This window comes from Zootoca vivipara, chromosome 10 (assembly GCF_965207765.1).
Source record: "Zootoca vivipara chromosome 10, rZooViv2.hap1.1, whole genome shotgun sequence".
Lineage (NCBI taxonomy): Eukaryota > Metazoa > Chordata > Lepidosauria > Squamata > Lacertidae > Zootoca > Zootoca vivipara.
Genome location: NC_142593.1, coordinates 815,732 through 837,717, shown reverse-complemented (window position 1 = coordinate 837,717; position 21,986 = coordinate 815,732). Strand labels below are relative to the sequence as shown.

The window sequence follows — 21,986 nt, the reverse complement described above, 5'->3', positions numbered from 1 at the left end:
CAGTGTCCCTATCAACTTAGATTGGACAGATGGCACACCTCACCTATGGCAGGTAGATACCTGATTTTGTGTCAAAATACATAGCGACCTCCAGTTGACATCAAAGGAATAGACGGAATAGGAGCATACTCCCGCGAGATCCAGGTAGTCTGCCGAGATCCAGACCGACCAACAAAATTTAGGCCCAACGGACAGCCCCGGGCCCAAGATCCACACACCTCACCGAGATCCACCCTGCCCCGCCATCCACTGCACCGAAATCAAACTCACCCCGATCAATCACACCCCCCAAGAGAACCTCACCGCTTCTCAGACCACAACCCCGACCGAGACCCCCACCTCCCACGGACCTGACCCACTGCAGAGACTGCATCTCCACCCAAGAACCCAGTCAACGACGGATCTGGCCTCTAAAAAACCCACACGGTCTCTAAACAAACCGCTCCACCGCCAGAGAAACCCGCTGCACACAGATTGGGCCTCTAAAAAAAGCACATAGCCTCCTGAGAACCGCACTGCCCACGGATCAGGCCCCTAAACAAACCACACTGCCTCCTGAGAACAGCGCCACCCACGAATCGGGCCTCCAAAAAAACCACACCAAATCCCAAGAACCACTCCACCCACGGATTGACCTGCTAAAGCACGGGTGTCAAACACAAGGCCCGCGGGCCAAATCTGGCCCGCCAGACCTCGTCATGTGGCCCGCCGAGCGCCCCAGCCAGCAGGACCCAGCAGCGGGACCTTGCTGCTGAAGTGCCGCGCCGACAAACAGCTGGGGCCGGGGGGGTAGAAAGGCGGCCGGAGCAGCGCTGCATGGAGCGCCCCGAGCCACAGCAGGAGAAGGAGGAGGCAGCTTGCCACGTCAGCACCCGGCAGCGCCGCACGGAGAGTTCTGAGCCTCTGCGACGCAGCAGTGCTCTGTAGCACTTTGAATCCTCCTCCTCCTGCCACGGCTCGGCGCCTGGAAACAGCTGCTGTTGCTGCTGCTGCTGCTGCTGCTGAAGCACAGACAAAGCACCCAGCAACGCCGCGTGGAGGAGGAGGATTCAAAGTGCTACAGAGCACTGCTGCGTCCCAGAGGCTCGGGACTCTCCTCCTCTTGCCTCACCTCCTCCTCTTCTCCTCCTGCCGCGGCTCAGCCTCATGAACGTGAGCTCAGCAGCGGCTCAGCCTCACGAACGTGCAACTCTGAGGCTTTACGCACTTCTCCTAAAACGGACACCCGCTGCCTCACGCTGCACCGGAAATGCTTTTTGCCCCTGGGTCCCTCCGCGCTCTTTTCTGGTGCTGAATCAAGGCGGCGACCCCCCCTTCCCTTCCTTCCTTCCTCTCTCTCGTTCTTATTCTTTCTTTCCCTCTCCTTCCTTCCTTCTTTATCTCTGTCTTCTCTCCCTCTTTCTTTTTTTCCTTCTTTATTCCTTCTTTCCTACTCTTCTTTCTCTCACCTCTTTCCTTCCTCTCTCCCTCCTGCCCCCTCTTTTCTTTCTTTCTTCCTTCCTTCCTTCCTTCCATCCATCCTTCCCATCTTTCTTCCTCTCCCTCATTCTTATTCTTTCTTTCCCCCTACTTCCTTCCTTCTTCCTTCCTTTCCGTCTTCTCTCCCTCTTTCTTTTTCTTTCCTTCTTTATTCCCTTCCTTATTTCCTACTCTTCTTTCTCTCCCCTTTTTCCTTCCTTCCTCTCTCCCTCCCACTCCCTCTTTTCTTCCTTCCTTCCTTCCTTCCTTCCTTCCTTCCTTCCTTCCTTCCTTCCTCCCTCCCTCCCTCCCTCCCTCCCTCCCCTCCCTCTCCTCAGAAACATAGGATGCTGCTTTATACTTCTGGCCCTTAAACCCTGGAACCAGGAGAGCAGCTCCAGTGAGTCAACCTCAGCCAGTCCCTTTGGTGAAGGGTGGTGGCTCACTGGCGGAACATCTGTCCTGCATGCAGAAGGACCCCAGCATCTCCAGGTACTAGTAGCTCTGCAAAAGTCCTGCATGAAACCCTAGTGAGCCTCCACCACCCAGTGCAGTTACCAAAAATCATTTTTCAATAAATTGTACAATAATTGTACATTTGAATATCTACTTGCCATTATTCTGACTATGTTTCTGCTTTCAGAGCTAGTTATTACTTACATTATTACAAAAAACAGTAATAATTGAATGCAGTGACAATAATTTATGATAATAAAGAGTGGACACATAGTCCTACAGATACAACCAGCCCTTTGAGGGTGACCAAACTGCTGATGCGGCCCCCGATTAATTTGAGTTTGACACCCCTGTGCTAAAGAAACCTCGCCGCCACCCAAAAACCCCGCCAACACAATCCACGCCCCATCTCACCCACCCACCCCCGCCGCCCACTGATCCCCCCTACACAAACCACCCCCACCCCAGACTGTCGTCCCCCACGGACCCAGACCTCCACACATCCCATGTCACACCCTCAACAGACTTACAGCCTCCACACGCCTCTCCACAGTCAAAGACCCACAAGCCTCACAGACACACTACCCCCCTCAGAATCCCGCCCCACCACAAACCCCCTACACAACCCTCTACTCGCAAGACCCTCTACCCGCAATACCCTCCCCAACCAATACCAAGGGGAAAGAAAATGCCTGAGAAGTACATGCAATGAACAGCTCTTGTCTCTAAAAAGATTTTCTAAGACAAATGAGAATGGGAGATAACTGCAAGAAGAAGAAGTCCCCACGAAACAATATTGGCTTATGAAGATGATATAGAATATGCTGAGATGGCTTGACTAACTATGAGAATTGAAGAACAGAATGAAGAAAAAATTATTGAAGAAGGGAAATATTTTGTGAATATTTGGAAAAATATTATGGTTATGTTAAAACGCATGCAGGATTTGAAGTATAGCAGCAGATGAGAATTGAAGTTTAATCATATATAATTAACGTAAATAATGGGTAAAATATAAGTATTATAGCAGCTTTATAAGGTATGAAAAGAAGGGTAGATAGGAAGTCAATGGATATGGGAGATTTGTTCTGATGGTTGCTTAAAAGTGTTTGTAAAATTTGAAAATTTAATAAAAAATGTTATAAAGATTTTTAAAAAGAGAATTGGACTGCCCTGAGCCATTTCTTTTCTCCGCACTGAAGTACAGTGGTACCTCGGTTTACCACCACAATTGGTTCCGGAAGTCTGTACTTAAACTGAAGCGCACTTAACCTGAAGCGAACTTTCCCATTGAAAGTAATGGAAAGTGGATTAATCCGTTCCAGATGAGGAAAAACACCCCCTTAAAACAGCAATTTAACACGAATTTTACTGTCTAATGAGGCCATTGATCCATAAAATGAAATCAATAAAACAGTACAAAATGAAAATGTGAATTTTTTCTTACCTGGGCTGATGATAGTAATTGTTTGGAGGGGGGCTCAGGGTCCTCTTCCACATTGGAGCACTTCCATGCCTTCCGGGAGGCCGGGCCTTCACCCAGGGCCTTCGCGGAAGCATCGGAGTGTCTGCGACTGGGCCGCAGCCACGGAAGTGCTCCGATTTTTCCGCAGAGGCTGGGCCTTTGTCCTGGGCCTTCGCAGAGGCATCAGAGTGTCCGCGACTGGGCTGCAGCTGCGGAAGCACTCCCATGGCTCCGCAGATGCCGGGCCTTTGCCCCGGGCCTTCGCGGAGCCATGGGAGCGCTTCCATGGCTGTGGTCCATTCGCAGACGCTCCGATGCCTTCGCGGAGGCCGGGCCTCCACTCCGATGCCTCCATGGAGGTCGGGTCTTTGCTCCGGGCCTTCACGGAGCCATGGTAGCGCCTCCACAGCTGCAGCCCAGACTCCAGGCCTTTGTGGAGCCCTCCGTAGGCCTCGGACACCTCGGTTTACTTACTTCCAGGTTACAGTAGTTTGTAAACCGAAAATTTGTAAACCAAGGTGTTCGTAAACCAAGGTTCCACTGTAAAGAACTTCATCTCAGACCTGTTAAAAGAGCCCCACATAGAGGTATAAGAAAATAAATGGGCTCTTCTCTACTCCCCCCCCTCCCCCCCGCAAGCTGCTGACTGCTGAAAGCTGTTTGACTTTTCTGAGCAAAGCTGAAGGCTCTGATATGTAGCGTTATAAATAAGGCAGGTTCTGGAACACAAACAGTAATCATGCTATACACTCAAGGGTAAATAAAAATTATAGCTTTTGTTTGTGGCCATTTAGAGAAAGGGGGAAAGGTGTTTGTCAAACGGGAACATTTATAACTTGAAATGACTATAAATGGATGTGCTATGCCAATAAATAATTAGCACACTGATAGCACTGATCTAGAGCCAAAAATCTGTGAATCTAACACTTAAATGCTCCTGCTATGTCATGGGGGGGGGGAGAGACCCTTCCCAGCCAAGGTGTGCATATTAGACAGGTCATCACTGGGAAGCTCTGAGGGTTCCCTGGGCATGTGCAGAAGTCAATAAGAGTGTGTTCTCTCCCCCCACCCTCCAATCTATATATTAGTTACCAGCCTTTCAATAGAGAGGAGAAGAAGGAGAAGAAGAGGAGGAGGAGTTTGGATTTGAAATCCCGCCTTATCACTACCCAAAAGAGTCTCAAAGTGGCTAACATTCTCCTTTCCCTTCCTCTCCCACAACAAACACTCTGTGAGGTGAGTGGGGCTGAGAGACTTCAGAGAAGTGGGACTAGCCCAAGATCACCCAGCAGCTGCATGTGGAGGAGCAGAGACGTGAATCCAGTTCACCAGATTATGAGTCCACTGCTCTTAACCATTACACCACACTGGCTCTGTGGTGTAGTGGTTAAGAGCAGTAGACTCTGCATAAGCAGAGGGGCAAGGCACTTTTGGTCTCACTGAAGGAAGTCGAAAGATGGTTTTTATTTCCTCTTCCATCATAATCACATCTCAGGGAACAATAAGTGAAAATGTGGTCATTGGTACCCCATAAATTCATGTCACAGACCAATAATAACTGCAAACTAACTTTAGCAATTGTGTGGGCAAAGGCAATCCCATTTAAAAAGGAAAAAAAGAATAAGCATAATTCAAAATAATTTTACGAAATTCACAAATTAAAAATACGCACTCAAAGATTCTGTATTTGAACTGAATGTTCATATTCAGTTCTGTCTCTGCACTTTAAGGCAGCTGTGGTTTATTATGATGCCTCCACATACACCTTCAGTAACAAACTGGTCAACTTGGATCCAGGGAAAGGTCTGTAATTTTCATAAATGTCTCATGATACTGGCACCTGAGCAGACTTCAAGGGACTTTTTACCCAGCACTTTCTTGTCCTCTAAATTTAATTGAAATTGACATCCAAGAGCAGCTGGGATTTATAGCATCACTTGATGTATGCATGCTTTGTGGTATCAAATGAGTACTGGACAGTAATAGCGGAAAGGCAAGATATAAATATTTTAAACAGTGTATTTGACATATCTGAAGGAATCAATGCGTGCCATTTGTAGCCTAGAAGAAATAATGGGTAGAATCCAACATAGCGCTAATGTGAACATTCTTTCCGTGCAAAGATTTCTCCTAGTCCAAGAAGATGTTTTCCCCTCCCTCTGTGCACCCCCTAAATCAGTTCTAAGAGTTCTAGGAGTTTCCTCCACCTTCTAGAGCTGATTTGGGGTGGGCACATTAAAATTCTTAAATGCTTAAAATTCTACAAGGCAGGCTTAGGCAGTATGTGGACCGAGAACTCCCAGAAGTGCAAGCTGGATTTCAAAAGGGCAGAGGAACCAGAGACCAAATAGCAAACATGCGCTGGATTATGGAGAAAGCTAGAGAGTTCCAGAAAAACGTCTACTTCTGCTTCATTGACTATGCAAAAGCCTTTGACTGTGTCGACCACAGCAAACTATGGCAAGTTCTTAAAGAAATGGGAGTGCCTGATCACCTCATCTGTCTCCTGAGAAATCTCTATGTGGGACAAGAAGCTACAGTTAGAACTGGATATGGAACAACTGATTGGTTCAAAATTGGGAAAGGAGTACGACAAGGTTGTATATTGTCTCCCTGCTTAATTAACTTATATGCAGAATTCACCATGCGAAAGGCTGGATTAGATGAATCCCAAACCGGAATTAAGATTGCCGGAAGAAATATCAACAACCTCAGATATGCTGATGACACAACCTTGATGGCAGAAATTGAGGAGGAATTAAATAACCTTTTAATGAGGGTGAAAGAGGAGAGCGCAAAATATGGTCTGAAGCTCAACATCAAAAAAACCAAAATCATGGCCACTGGTCCCATCACCTCCTGGCAAATAGAAGGGGAAGAAATGGAGGCAGTGAGAGATTTTACTTTCTTGGGCTCCATGATCACCGCAGATGGTGACAGCAGTCACGAAATTAAAAGACACCTGCTTCTTGGGAGAAAAGCAATGACAGACCTAGCCAGCATCTTAAAAAGCAGACGAAACAAAATAAAAATAAAAATAAAATCCAGTAGCATCTTAGAGACCAACTAAGTTTGTCATACCTATGACAAACTTAGTTGGTCTCTAAGGTGCTACTGGAAGGAATTTTTTTGTCTGTTTGTTTCGACTACGTCAGACCAACACGGCTACACCTACCTTTAAAAAGCAGAGACATCACCTTGCCGACAAAGGTCCATATAGTTAAAGCTATGGTTTTCCCAGTAGTGATGTATGGAAGTGAGAGCTGGACCATAAAGAAGGCTGATCGCCAAAGGATTGATGCTTTTGAATTATGGTGCTGGAGGAGACAGTTGAGAGTCCCATGGACTGCAAGAAGATCAAACCTATCCATTCTGAAGGAAATCAGCCCTGGGTGCTCACTGGAAGGACAGATCCTGAAGCTGAGGTTCCAATACTTTGGCCACCTCATGAGAAGAGAAGACTTCCTGGAAAGGACCCTGATGTTGGGAAAGATTGAGGGCACAAGGAGAAGGGGACGACAGAGGATGAGATGGTTGGACAGTGTTCTCGAAGCTACAAACGTGAGTTTGACCAAACTGCGGGAGGCAGTGGAAGACAGGAGTGCCTGGCGTGCTATGGTCCATGGGGTCACGAAGAGTCGGACACGACTAAACGACTAAACAACAACAATAGGGCCTACACAAAGAGAGGCCTTGTTGCACAAGTGGAAATCCTTGCACAGATGAAACTCATTAGGAGAATACCACCCAATGAGCCAGGTTGTGTGAAGAGTCCTTGCTTAGACACTTGAAAACAACCTAATTCAACAGACCAACACTATTTTCAAGTCACGGCTAATTAAAATTTTAAACTTAGGAATGCATACTTTAAAATATGGAACAGAGATGTCTTAATGCTGAATTAAAATGAAAATAAGCAGTATCACCTTGAGCATGCATTGTAAAATATGCACACATGCAAAAATGTCCAACTTGATTTCAATCAGCTATCAAAAGGCTTCTGTGACTCCGAGTGCCATTTGTTCCACACAAATTCTGTAAAGAAGCTACGCAGAAGAATATAAGCAGGCACCAAAGCTTCCCATCTCAAAACCAGATATTAAGTAGAAGCAGCTACAAATGAAAAAGTAGCAAGAGAGAGAGCAATCCAACAAGCAGTCATATGCATAATCATATGTAAGAAGTGCCCAGGACTGAACACAGGATTTTGCCTCCATCTTATAAAGGCTTCTTGGCCTTTTGGCTAAGATCAAGTGTAATATCTTAATTTAAATCAGGGGTGAGCAACCTTTTTTTCTGTTGAGAGTCACATTCCCCTGAAGGTAATATATTCCTGTGGGCAGAGCTAATGTCAGCAGTGAGAGGGGCCAGAGGAGGACCACCCCCTTTTTTCTCTCCCCTCCCAGCCCATCTAGGGAGAAGCAGGTTGCTCCTGCCCGAGGTCTGAACTGAGAGGGATTTTGCAATTAGACCACGGCCTGCATGCCATCCTAGGAAAAGATGTTGCCTGGCTCTACTTTAAATTGTAGAGATCTTTCAAAGTACTGTATCTCACCCTGCTACTATTAACTTTATGATGTTTTTAATTCCTAGAGCATTTTAGCATCTTTACTGCATTCAGAATAATGTGAGATGCAGCATAGTTATTCCCATTTTACAAATGAGGGGGGAAATCCAAGGCCAGGCAACAAGCCCATGAGAGAAGCAGACATTTGTCACTAAATACACCAATCCCAGCCTCTGGGTTCAATGGGGAAGAGCAGAAAGTCAATAACTCGATAAAATATTTTATATCACAAAGCCTGACACTAAACTATTTTAGGGGGAACCTGGTGTGAAACCTTATACAAAGCTTTTCTGGCAATGGCTGCTTAATACAGAGGTTTGGCCTAACAAATGTAAAAGAGTAAAACCCATTTTTACAAGAGGACTAAATTTAAGGACACAGATTAATCATTCAAATGGCCACAAAAAGTAGTATTGCTGCAGGGCATCGTATTTCTATGAGATGCTCTCCTCTCTCCTAAACACATATAAAATTATATTCAAATGCCTCCCTGTAATTTTCCATCGACAAGAGAAGCATTAGGTATCATGTAGCTTTGCAAATACTGTAAAGACATAAAACATTGCAGGAAAATGTAGCTCTCTCTCCCAATATTTGCTAACGGGACATAGCAGGAAGTGATTTCTAAGCATTCCTGGCTCTGCGCTCAGACCCTGATGGATGGCTTGGCCTCGAAAAGAAAAGAAAACAGGTTGATTTCTGGTGTTTCTGGCTTCTTGCAGAACTTCTTTGGCGACTGCACAAAAACAATTCATAATTTGGACAGGTTTTTCAAACCAACATCCTACAGTCACCTCCCTCTGCTCCTGTGACTCCCCCCCCAAAAAAAGCTCTCAAGGTTTTATTTCTCCAGTGTCCATACATGACATTTATTGCTTGCTTGCTGATTGATTGGTTGATTGTTATTTATTGCTTAGTCCAATCAAACTTTTACTTTCCTTATACCAATTGACTCTGATTGCTAGTCTTTGGAAAATAATAATTGTTGTGTATTGAGTCAAAGGATTTTATATCTGTACTAGCTGGCCCGGCCACGCGTTGCTGTGGTTCTTTCCTGTGATTCCCCCCACTCTGTCCTGACACGACTTATCCTGCCCCCTCCTCCCCACACCCCGGTTCATCCCTGTGACTGCCCCCATCCTGTCCCGACCCATGAGCTATCGAGCCCCCTTTCCCCCCCACCCCCACGGCACATCCATGTGACTGGCCCCACTCTGTCCCGACCCATGAGCTATCGAGTCCCCTTCTCCCCCCACTCCTCCAGCACATCCCTGTGACTGCCCCCCTGTCCTGACTCATGAGGTATCGAGCCCCCTCCTCCCCAACCCCCTGTCTGAGCCCTCTGTTGTCTCCGGTGAGTGTTGGCCCCTCCCCGTTTCTCCATACCTTGGCCCCCACCCTTGGAGAAGGAACTGTCAGCTTCTGGGTTCTGTTTCCCAGCATGCACTTTTGTCTGAGCCCACTGTTGTCCCCGGGGAGTGTTGCTCCCTCCCCCCTGTATTTCCATACTTGGGCCCCCACCCTTGGAGAAGGAACTGTCAGCTTTGGGGTTCTATTTCCCAGCATGCACTTTTGTCTGAGCCCTCTGTTGCCCCTGGGGAGTGTTGTCCCCTCCCCCGTGTATCTCCATACATTGGCCCCTGCGCACACATCGTGAACATTTATATATAGATAGATAGATAGATAGATAAGAGAGATTAAAATTTTTTGAAATAAGAACATGAGAAGCAGAAGTTACTATTGTTTTGTTTTATTTTTGGGGTTGTCATTTATTTTGGTGGGTATTGTACGATTTGGGTGTTGTTGTGTGTTTTGTGGTTTGTTTGGGGGGAAGGGATTGGCCACTGCAAATATCTGAGGACTTAAACTGGGGAGAGAAACTGCATGGTTGTTTTTTTTAAAGATGCAGAGGCTGGCAATCAGTCATAGTATAAAGCCTAGGTTAAAAGGGGCATGACTGCCATTACTTAAAATGGCCGCCGTAGCCTCACATGTGATACAACGCCCACTAAATTAAAAAGCAAAAACACCCCACCGTGCCCCCAAGTGCATGTTAGGGGAAATGATGAACGACTGCCTAATGCTCCCAGGCGTTTATTAATGCAGCCACCAGGAGAGGCTTTGAGCTTGGGCTTTGGAGGTGGAACGGCCATTTTGGCGGTAGGCCTACTCAGTTTTCTCTGTCCCACCCCCCCACTGCTTTGGCTGACTCAGGGTCCTCCCTACCCCCATGGCTATGTGTTTCCCCCCTCCCTTTGTTGTGCCTCATCCCTGTGCCCCCCCCCGGTTGTGCAAGGCCCTATTCTGTTTGTTTTTCCCTGCTTGGCAATGCTGCGGCCTATTGAAAAAGCTGGGCCTTGTTGCTGCAAAAGGACTGTTTTCAGTTGGTTGCTGTGGAATTTTGTGATGTCATCTGGTGGCCCACCTTTGGATGCTGCTGGAGTCTTCAGAGCTTCTGGTGGTGACGTCTAATTTGGGCACCACTTTTTGTGTTTAATCATTATTTTAGGTGTGAAAGGTGTGGTTTTTTGATTATGCCAGATCCATCCCTGATGGGCAAGGTACGTTCTGCCCAAATTTGTTTCAATTCGGTTCAGCGGTTATGGAGAAAGGCTGTTTCATCCGTGTGCGCAATGCCTACATATATATTACTATTGTCCGTATTTGCATTAGGGTAAAGTAACTGCCTTTTGGTTCCAGAAGGTACAGCTACTATTGGTTCATTTAAGCTGCTGTATTTGGATCCTCTGTCTTATTGGTTTCCTCCAAAAGGCAGCACTGTGATTGCCTCCAAAATTTATCCCTTTCTAGCTAGTCCCCCATCCCTATAAATGTAGCTTTCTTCTCCTCAGAGCTTAGTCTTGTTTGCTTTAATAAAGAAGTCTTACTAGAGAACTGTCTCCAGCATATAATGTCAAGAGAGCTGAAATCACAAACCCCACAGAAGAAGAAGAAGAAGAAGAAGAAGAAGAAGAAGAAGAAGAAGAAGAAGAAGAAGAAGAAGAAGAAGAAGAAGAAGAAGAAGAAGAATTTATTAATGTGTACCCCACCCATCCGGCTGGGTCTCTTCCTTGTCAGTGTTCAGGAAAATGTGATAGCTGACCCTTCAGCAATTATAAGGATTTGGCAAATGTAGCATGCTGTGAAATCAAAGCATCCCAGTTAATGGCCAAGAGAGTTCAGAGACACAAGCAATCACTTTTCAGCCTAATTTCACAAACATACATTATTTCGATTTGCTTGTATATATTTGTGTAGTTTGAAAGCGTCTGTGTGGAAATATTTCACAGGGAATCTAGGTTTGTCTAAAATCCAATTTATTCCTCTAATGTTCTATGACAAATGCTATTTGGTAAAAGGAATTAGCACAGATTTGTAGTTCTCTTGTTGCAAAGGAACAACCTCAATTACTTTTGTAATGGGAGCAGCACAGGCAGGCAGTGATGAATGAATAAAAATCCAACATGTGGGGAAACACATTTTCAAAGGTAGATTTTTTAATCATGTTCCACACTCCTCCATTGCTCCCAGATATATTTTTTCTTGCTCTTGCATGGAAACAATTTCCTTCAAGGGGGGGGGGGCAAACTATGGCAAGTTTTTAAAGAAATGGGAGTGCCTGATCACCTCATCTGTCTCCTGAGAAATCTCTATGTGGGGCAAGAAGCTACAGTTAGAACTGGATATGGAACAAATGATTGGTTCAAAATTGGGAAAGGAGTATGACAAGGTTGTATATTGTCTCCCTGCTTATTTAACTTATATGCAGAATTCATCATGCGAAAGGCTGGACTAGATGAATCCCAAACCGGAATTAAGATTGCCGGAAGGAAATATCAACAACCTCAGATATGCAGGTGACAGAACCTTGATGGCAGAAAGTGAGGAGGAATTAAAGAACCTTTTAATGAGGGTGAAAGAGGAGAGCGCAAAATATGGTCTGAAGCTCAACATCAAAAAAACCAAGATCATGGCCACTGATCCCATCACCTCCTGGCAAATAGAAGGGGAAGAAATGGAGGCAGTGAGAGATTTCACCTTCTTGGGCTCCTTGATCACTGCAGATGGTGACAGCAGTCACGAAATTAAAAGACACCTGCTTCTTGGGAGAAAAACAATGACAAACCTAGACAGCATCTTAAAAAGCAGAGACATCACCTTGCCGACAAAGGTCCGTATAGTTAAAGCTATGGTTTTCCCAGTAGTGATGTATGGAAGTGAGAGCTGGACCATAAAGAAGGCTGATGACCGAAGAATTGATGCTTTTGAATTATGGTGCTGGAGGAGACTCTTGAGCAGGGATCAGCAAACTTTTTCAGCAGGGGGGTGGTCCACTGTCCCTCAGACCTTGTGGGGGGCCGGACTATATTTTGGAAAAAAAATATGAACGAATTCCTATGCCCCACAAATAACCCAGAGATGCATTTTAAATAAAAGGACACATTCTACTCATGTAAAAACATGCTGGTTCCTGGACCGTCCGCGGGCCGGATTTAGAAGTTTGGGAATGCCTGCTCTTGAGAGTCCCATGGACTGCAAGAAGATCAAACCTATCCATTCTGAAGGAGATCAGCCCTGAGTGCTCACTGGAAGGACAGATCGTGAAGCTGAGGCTCCAATACTTTGGCCACCTCATGAGAAGAGAAGAATCCTTGGGAAAGACCCTGATGTTGGGAAAGATGGAGGGCACAAGGAGAAGGGGACGACAGAGGATGAGATGGTTGGACAGTGTTCTCGAAGCTACGAACATGAGTTTGACCAAACTGCGGGAGGCAGTGGAAGACAGGAGTGCCTGGCGTGCTCTGGTCCATGGGGTCACGAAGAGTCGGACACGACTAAACGACTAAACAACAACAACATGTGTATTATTGTTGTCCTTTTGATGGAGAGCAAAATCTCACCATCTCATTCACGATACTATTTCTAGTACATATAGTTAACAACCTTCATGTATAAAGCTGGTTACAAAAGCAGTCATGTTAACCAGGTTACAGAGAAGCGTAGAGAAGAAGAAGAAGAGAAGAGTTTGGATTTGATATCCCGCTTTATCACTACCCGAAGGAGTCTCAAAGCGGCTAACAATCTCCTTTCCCCTCGTCCCCCACAACAAACACTCTGTGAGGTGAGTGGGGCTGAGAGACTTCAAAGAAGTGTGACTAGCCCACGGTCACCCAGCAGCTGCATGTGGAGGAGCGGAGACACGAACCCGGTTCCCCAGATTACGAGTCTACCGCTCTTAACCACTACACCACACTGGCTCTCTGGCGTACAGGGGTGGGCGGGGTACAGTGGACCGGCCCACGGCTGAAAAAGTTTGCTGACCCCTGGTCTATATAATGATATCTGTTTGCATATTTTAGCAAATGTAAAAAGGATTTGAATATGAGCCTCTGCTTACCATCTCTTTTTAGGACAATGTATGCCCAGCAATCTCCTATGAAACTTCTAGTGGGAGTTCTACATAACTTTAAAAAACGATGGTATTGTCAGTTTGTGACATCATTCCACATTCCACATGACTAAGACCATGTTCTATTACCATCAGCAAAGACCAACGATAGGGCTCAAATGGTAGGACAGTATCAATCAATCAATCTTTATTGCAGTCAAAGACCAGACAGCAAAGTGAACAACAGCAACATCTGCCACATCTGCATGAAGTGGATGTAATTAAAAATTCCCCATAAACTTATTTACATTAAAAACAACACTCCTTCAGCTAAATTCTGTATTCCAGAGATTAAAATCAGTATTCATTCATTGGCCATCACAATCACCGCAGCCTTTCTTGATAGGACAGTATAGTTTGAGGGCAAAAAGCAGACTGTTAACTTTCCTCTTTTGAACCAGGACGGAAGCAAAATTAAGCTATTTGCTCCATGTCTTCTGGAGTTTCCTGGGCGTTTTTTCATCAGAGCCTTTGTTTCCTTCATGATGGGTCCCTCCTGCTTCCATATTTTCTCAGGCCCTGGACAAACTTGACATGAGTCAGCAGTGTGATGCAGCAGCTAAAAAAGCCAATGCAATTCTGGGCTGCATCAATAGGAGTATAGCATCTAGATCAAGGGAAGTAATAGTACCACTGTATTCTGCTCTGGTCAGACCTCACCTGGAGTATTGTGTCCAGTTCTGGGCACCACAGTTCAAGAAGGATACTGATAAGCTGGAACGTGTCCAGAAGAGGGCAACCAAAATGGTCAAAGGCCTGGAAACGATGCCTTATGAGGAACGGCTTAGGGAGCTGGGTATGTTTAGCCTGGAGAAGAGAAGGTTAAGGGGTGATATGATAACCATGTTCAAATATATAAAAGGATGTCATATAAAGGAGGGAGAAAGGTTGTTTTCTGCTGCTCCAGAGAAGCGGACACGGAGCAACGGATTCAAACTACAAGAAAGAAAATTCCACCTAAACATTAGGAAGAACTTCCTGACAGTACGGTAAGAGCTGTTCGGCAGTGGAATTTGCTGCCAAGGAGTGTGGTGGAGTCTCCTTCTTTGGAGGTTTTAAGCAGAGGCTTGACAGCCATCTGTCAGGAATGCTTTGATGGTGTTTCCTGCTTGGCAGGGGGTTGGACTGGATGGCCCTTGTGGTCTCTTCCAACTCTATGATTCTATGATTCTATGATTCTAAGACAAACTGAACCATTTGTCTATGCTTAGGGAGGCACAGGCAGCAGAATGTCTCCATTCAGATGCCACACTTCCCAGGTTTCAAACCATGACTAAAGTCTGTCATGGACTCTGTCCCCTTCTCCTGTTCTCCTGCATGGATTCCCAGCATTCCTTCAGATTTGCTCCAACCCAGAGTTAGCCATTGCACCAACGCCCATCATCCCATCAGGCTAGCTGAAGCTTATGGGAGTCCAGTAATATCTAGAGGGCAATATGATGGATATCCCTGCTCTAATCACATGCAACTTTTACATCCAAATCAGACAACCTATGTTCAGCATTCACCAGGACTGACCATTCTTGGCTAACAATAATCACAATTTGCTGTCATCATACTGAAGTATGGTTGAAACAAAACCAGGATAGAGAGCAGGACAGCTCCACCCACCAAATAGTGGAGGGGAAGGGACGGAGGGGGTGGGGAATTTCTTAAATTTTTCATGGTAGCTCAGTATTGTAGATATTGCAGCGACAGAGGGCTGCAGCTCGTCTTTCTTAAAGAAGGTTTGCTTCAAGCTGTGATACCATGACAAAAAGTGTCAGCTGCTACAGGGCAGTGTTCCTCATTGAGCATGGAGCAATGGGAATGCTACATCATGCTGCAGTACCGTTCCAGGGGCATTCTTTATGAAGAAAGATGTCCCCTGGGTACAATGCTATGTCATAACACTGCCATTCCTATTGGGCCATTCTCCCTGAGGAAGATGCAGCAAAGCTTGTTAAAAACAATTCAGGAGAAACCAGCTACAACCTTTTTCTCCCTCATATCTGCAGTGATAACTCTCCGCTTCAACACATTAAGAAACATATCCAAACCCCTGATGATTAAAAAACCAATCTGTGGGGCTTCCTTGGCCACCAACCCCATGCTCCCATCATTCAGCTTATCACTGCAAGTGAATATTTCATCTTACCTCCAAGGTAAGATGAAGCTCTTCATGATGTCAGACAAAAGCCTTTTCCAGCTTTCCAGCTGGAAACTCCAAAGATTGAACTTTTGAATTTAAAAAACCCCATGCTGTCCCACAGAGCCCCAGCCCTTTCCCTGTGGACGAGGCAGTGGGCTTAAGGAGACGACTGTGACCAACAGCCAAAATTCAGTTACCATAAAGCTGGGATAAACTTTTAAAAGAACAATTTATAAATATATGTGCTGTCACACTACAGAGTTTAATCAATATACTGCCTGCCTTTTAAGCAACTGAATTATACATTTGCTAATTGCCAAGGATTCAATATAGAGGGCTCATTTATGATACTGAAGGAACTGTAAAGTAACATACAGTACATAAGTTAGTTATGACTTCAGTGGGTCTCTTTCCTGTTTTAGTAACACACACCAACCACTAGGCCCAAAGCCACAGGAGACCAAAGATATGAAAAAGAGATGAATGGAATCCAGCCCTGGGGTTTCTTTCAGGGCGCAATGGCGCACCTTGGCAGGTGGATGAAGTAGTGTAAAAGGAGCTCTCTAAACTCTGGGAAAGAACAGTAAAATGGCAAATGCAATTCAATGTAAATGAATGTTGTATACACAACAAATTCTAGCTTCTTTTGCTATCTGTACACATCTTTTATGTCAGCATATGTACATTTCTTTCAAAACATCCATTTGTCCCTTTCACTTGTTTTTAGGAAGTACATGCTAAACAAAACTACCCTGTGAAATGGCCCTTCATGAAAACATGTCTTTTTGACACTCCTTTCTATAACAGCAATTCAATCAGAAATAAGAATACTTTAGACGCTGTTAATAATTACATAAACATTCACAAACAGTAACTTATGACCACTGTGCTCTCCAGCCAAATGGTGGAAAGAAATCTTAAACACACTTTTGCATCTAATCAGAAATCCAGAGAAGCAGCCCAAGGGTGGCAGGTTGTGACCCATGCTGAGATCTACAGGTACAGATAGGGTGGTATACAAATTTAATTAAGAAATAAGAAAGACCTTACACATCATGTGATTCTATGCTTCTAAGTTGCAATTGGAGAACTGAATCCACCCTCTTTGCTTTTCAGAATGTTTAAAATAACGTCACTCCTGCAGGAATTACTTAGGATTTACTGGAATGTGTCCAGCAAGAATACAGTCATACCTCATGTTGCATCCGCTGCGGGTTGCGTTTTTGCGGGTTACAAACTCGGCGGACCCGGAAGTGTTTACTTCCAGGTTTCGCTGCATGCGCTCTATCACACTTTCACGCATGCGCAAACCCGCCTCTCAGGTTGCGGACTTTTCGGGGTGCAAACGGCACCCTGGAACGGATCGGGTCCACAACCCGAGGCACCACTGTACTTACTGTTATCCATGGACTTTACATAGATTGCAATGGGTCTATTTTGACTATGATGTTGTTGAATGCAACCCAGTGAAAACAAAGAAATACATTTTAGCATTCAAATTTTGTATCTTTCATATTTCAAGCAATATTTCAAATCTGAGTTAAGTCATCATAATAAGTATAGTATCTGTTGAAAAAAATAAAAGCAAGCATGCAAATGGCATAAGGACATGCATCACGGTGACAAAAGCTGCTACTTTTTGCATGGTCAAAAGCAGACCATTTTGAAAATGAAAAATACCTTGAAAATGTTAACATTGCTGTGAATGTTTATATTAAAAACAACAGCCCCAAAGGGCACCAACATTAATGCTGATGTTCTGATTATTACTTTTAGAATTAGGTTGCTAATATATTATTTGAGGGGAAAGGAGATATTGGCTCTTTCCAGAAACTAGAGCTTTAGTGAAAAGCAATGGATTAGGGATCAGCACATTCTTCTCTTTCCCTTGTTCCCTTATCCCTCAGACAAAAGAGAGAGCACCTCCCTGTTGCTAGGTTTAAAGGATTTGACATTTGTTTGAAAATAATGCTGTCAAGAGGCAGGCGTTAATCCCAACAGCTTCTTCCAGTTCCAGCTGCCAGTATTCCTCAGAGGCCCAAGCATACTTCGTCCACAAATAGTATTAAAAGGGAATGATGTTACTCCTTGGAGGAGGAGGAGGAGGAGGAGGAGGAAGAAGAGGAAGAGGAGGAGGAGGAGTAGTTTGGATTTGATATCCCGCTTTATCACTACCCGAAGGAGTCTCAAAGCAGCTAACATTCTCCTTTCCCTTCCTCCCCCACAACAAACACTCTGTGAAGTGAGTGGGGCTGAGAGACTTCAGAGAAGTGTGACTGGCCCAAGGTCACCCAGCAGCTGCATGTGGAGGAGCGGAGATCCAAACCCAGTTCCCCAGATTACAGTGGTACCTCGACTTACAAATGCCTAGACTTCCGAAGGTTTCAACTTCCGAAGTCCGCTAACCTGGAAGTATTTTTGCCACGCCCAGAAGTCTTTTCGCTACGCATGCGCAAAATGGATGCTTCGACTTCCAAAGTTTTAGACTTCCGAAGAGCGCCGCGGAACGGATCGCCTTTGTAAGTCGAGGTACCACTGTACGAGTATACCACTCTTAACCACTACACCACACTGGCTCTAGAGAGAATGAGGGTGAAAACTTACACTGCAGTTAATGTTCTCTGAGTTATATGCAACATTCTCAGTAGCATCCAGAAGCTACTAAATATCCTGTACCTTTTAATACTATCCCCCGACCCACCACAATTTCTCCATTAATTGGAGGAAGCTTGTTTTCTCCTGCTCTGGTGGGTAGGACTCGAACCCATGGCTTCAAGTTGAATGGCCATCTCTCACCGATGGTTTAGCTAAGGTTCTTGCATTGCAGGAGGTTGGAGCAGATGTCCCTTGCAGTCCCTTCCAACTCTACACTTCTATGATTCTGGTACATAGTATATTCCACATGTTAAGGGTTTGGACATTACAAAAAATATTGAATACATGAAATACCTGTATATTAGCTTTTGTTTTTTTCTGTGTATATCTGGAAGATGAATTTATTCAGCTTCCCCATCTCACAACACAGGATATCATCCAACAGATTTCATCCCAGAAACAGACACATGCACCAGCTATCAGTACTTTTGTGACAGCAGCTCCAGACTAGCAATGAACAGAACAGTGTTAATGGCATGCATGTCTTATACAGTCGTACCTCGGGTTGCGAACAACTCAGGTTACAAACTGCACAAACCCGGAAGTATTTTCGCCCCGTGCGCGTGTGCAGAAGTGTTGTGCGCATTTGCGCATGGCGCAAAAATAGCACTTTGCGCATGCGCAAAATGGCGGTTTCGGGTTACGAACTTTTCAGGTTACGAACTGCGACCCGGAACGGATCGCATTCGTAACCCGAGGTACCACTGTATTAAGATACATCATCCACCCCTCTAGGCTGGAATTAAAAAAACATCCAGGGTTGCTTCCCTAAACCATAGGTAGGCAAACTACGGCCCGTGGGCAGGATCAGGCCCAATTGCCTTCTAGATCTGGCCTGCAGACGGTCCGGGAATCGCCACGTGGATCGCCAGCACATTCTTTCCCTCTCCCTCCCTCCCCCTCACACGCCAGCGCCGGTGCCGCCTCCACCCTCCTTCCTCCTGGCTTCTCCCTGCCCTGCCTAGAGGAGGAAGGGGGCTGGGCTTTGTTGGTGCCAGCAGCAGCAGCGTTCAAGTGGCCGCCATTTTAAGAAGCTCCTCTCCGGAGCCTTTCACGCACCGCTCATCATCCCGCTGCCAGCCCCCGCCACTCACAGACACAGGTAAGGAGCCACCGGGGCTTGTGGTGCTCTTGCATCATTCCCCCCCCCAAAAAAAGATATAGTCCGCCCCGCCCCCAAGGTCTGAGGGACAGTGAACTGGCCCCCTGCTGAAAAAGCTTGCTGACCCCTGAACTAAACCTTCATGCAATATCAACTCATATTAGGATTATATGCAGGTGGGGGTGGGGTGGGGGTGAAGGGTCTCTGTGTAGGGATTTAGTACTGTGCCTGAGATGCTGTGGCACCTCTTTTTTAAAGGTCATACAGACTTTCATGGAATCATGCAAAGATAAAACCAGTGGCTATAGGTACCAGGTATCAAAGAGAAATAAATCTGGATCACTTAAATTCTGCAGCTAACAAATTTCCACTCTGTGCCAGAACACATAACTAGGTCTTCTTATCAAACCTTTATTAGGCATTTTACAAATAAAACCATAAAAGAGAAAATCCTATATAATAATGTCCAAGTTGTCCCTGCGTCCAGTTGTCCCGTGTGTCCCTGGGGTACTGCGCATGTACCCCAGAGACACAGGGATTGGACGGAGAGACAGGACGCACACACACGCGCGCTCTCCCCCCCCCTCTGCCAACCGCCGCTCGCCCTCACACTCCCCTCTCACATTGCCACCCGGCTCAGGTGCAGGCGGCGGCCGGATCCGCTCGAGCTTCTCCCTCCCTTCCCAGCCCTCAGGGCTACCTTTCATGAGAGGGCAGAGAGAGCGCTGAAAGCCGCGGAAGCGTGTGGACAGGGACGTCCGCTTCCTACAAAAGGGTCTGGTTGCGAACGGAGCCTCGGGGACTGCAGTCCTCCCTCCCTCCCCCCATCCTCCATATTTCCCCCGTCGTCGTCCTCTTCTTCTTCCACCTCCCACCGACTGCATGCTTCCCCCACCAAGGATCACTAAGGATCGCGGCGGCGGCGATGGCACGCCTGGCGGCTGCGGGACAATCATACAATGGAGTGCGGCCGCTGGCAACATCAGAAAGCTCCGGCAGGAGCTGGAAGGGAGCGCGGCTGCTTCCGCCCCAGACTTGCTGGCGGGGCCGACGGCGCTGCGGCGCTCTCTGTTGCTGCCAGCGGCCGCGCTCCTGAACACCTGCCCTCGCCCTCCCTCCATCCCCCAGGTGCACCGCCGACGCTGCCGCGCTCCTTGGGAGCTCGGCAGGAGCTGGGAGAGAGTACGGCTGCTTCCGCCCCGGGCTTCCTGGCGGGGCCGCCGGCGCTGCAGCGCTCTCTGTTGTTGCCAGCAGCCGCGCTGCAGGAGCCGGCGGCAGAGGCCTCTTCCTTCTCCTCAGGGCTTCCCCTCTGTTCCCGCCCGGCTAGCGCCCGTTTACTGAACGGGCTGAAATACACTAGTCACATATAAAAGCCTTGACAAATATATATACATAAACATAAACATAAACATATACATATATATGTAAAGGCAGCAGTTGGCAACATAGACTGATTGTATATATATATATGTGTGTAGAATCTGGGGTTTTCCCTGTTGACCTGCTCCTTGGAGGACTGCTACCAAAAACTCAGCTACCCCCGCCGTTACCCTTTGGTCAACATCAGATAGGCAGAATCCCACACTTTCACCTTGCTGGGGTTCCAGACCACCCAAAAGAGGGGACAGCACATGTTGACGGAGCGTACTGTACAATGGACAGTGAAAGAGAATATGCTCTACAGCAGGCATGTCAAACCTGCGGCCCTCCAGATGTTTTGGCCTACAACTCCCATGATCCCTAGCTAGCAGGACCAGTGGTTGGGGAAGATGGGAATTGTAGTCCAAAACATCTGGAGGGCCGCAGGTTTGACATGCCTGCTCTACAGTGGCCGGGACATTCATAGAACATCTGCAGAATCTCTTGTTTCTAGGAATGTTTTGATATCTTCCCCTGACAAATATGTACAAAGTGAACAATATAGTCCAATCCCCAGTGTTACCTGTAGGACCCCCCCCCCAAAAAAACCCACTACTCCTGCTAACTTGCCAGTACTCTAACCCAGCAGTGGGGCACCTCTAGCATAACACCCAACCCAACCTGTCAGTCATCTCACATAAGCACAGCAACAGGTATGGGGACCTCTTATCTCCAAACTAAGCTCTGCTGCTGCTGCTTTTTAATCCCCCTGCTCCAGCACCTGACATTTGAATCACCTCACACCATGTGATTGACAGCTGAAAGCCCTCCCACCTGTCAAAAATGGCCTGTGGAGGGTGGGCCTATCCTGGATCTGGTCCCCAAGCTGAAAAAGGATAACCACCCCAACTCTAGCTCAATCTACACCGCCACCCCCAGAAGTAAAGACAAGCAAAGGCTGCTGGTCTCTTGCTCCTGATCCTCATTCCTGGGCCTGGGAAATGAACAAGCAGCATCAAGCAGCAGCAATGGCAGAGAACTCTGGGGGTGGGTTGGGGGGGGAGCACCTGCAATGCAGATCACTCACTCATATTGGCCCTGCCAATGCCAAACATCCTAACAGACCATTGGAGTGAATGGGGCATTGCCCCAACCATCTCATTCTGCCCTCAGCCATGCCCCAGGGCCTGGCTCTGCCCGTCATTGGCTCTGGCACTACTTCTTGGTCTCCTGCCTTCCGCCCTGCCAGTCCTAATCAGCAGCAGCCGCCAGGGCATCCTAGTTTTCAAAAACCTAAAATGGTTCAGTAAACATGGCTCAGAAACAAGGGGGGAAAGCATGGGC

At 46.5% G+C, this 21,986-nt stretch overlaps 2 protein-coding genes across 5 annotated transcripts in view; both read right to left on the bottom strand.

Annotated features, from left to right (window-relative positions):
* KLF9 (KLF transcription factor 9) overlaps nt 1–21,986 on the bottom strand; it is a 619,671-nt gene that overhangs the window by 297,162 nt on the left and 300,523 nt on the right. The window lies entirely within an intron of this gene.
* Nucleotides 1–21,986, bottom strand: part of APBA1 (amyloid beta precursor protein binding family A member 1) — a 74,926-nt gene that overhangs the window by 29,288 nt on the left and 23,652 nt on the right. The window lies entirely within an intron of this gene.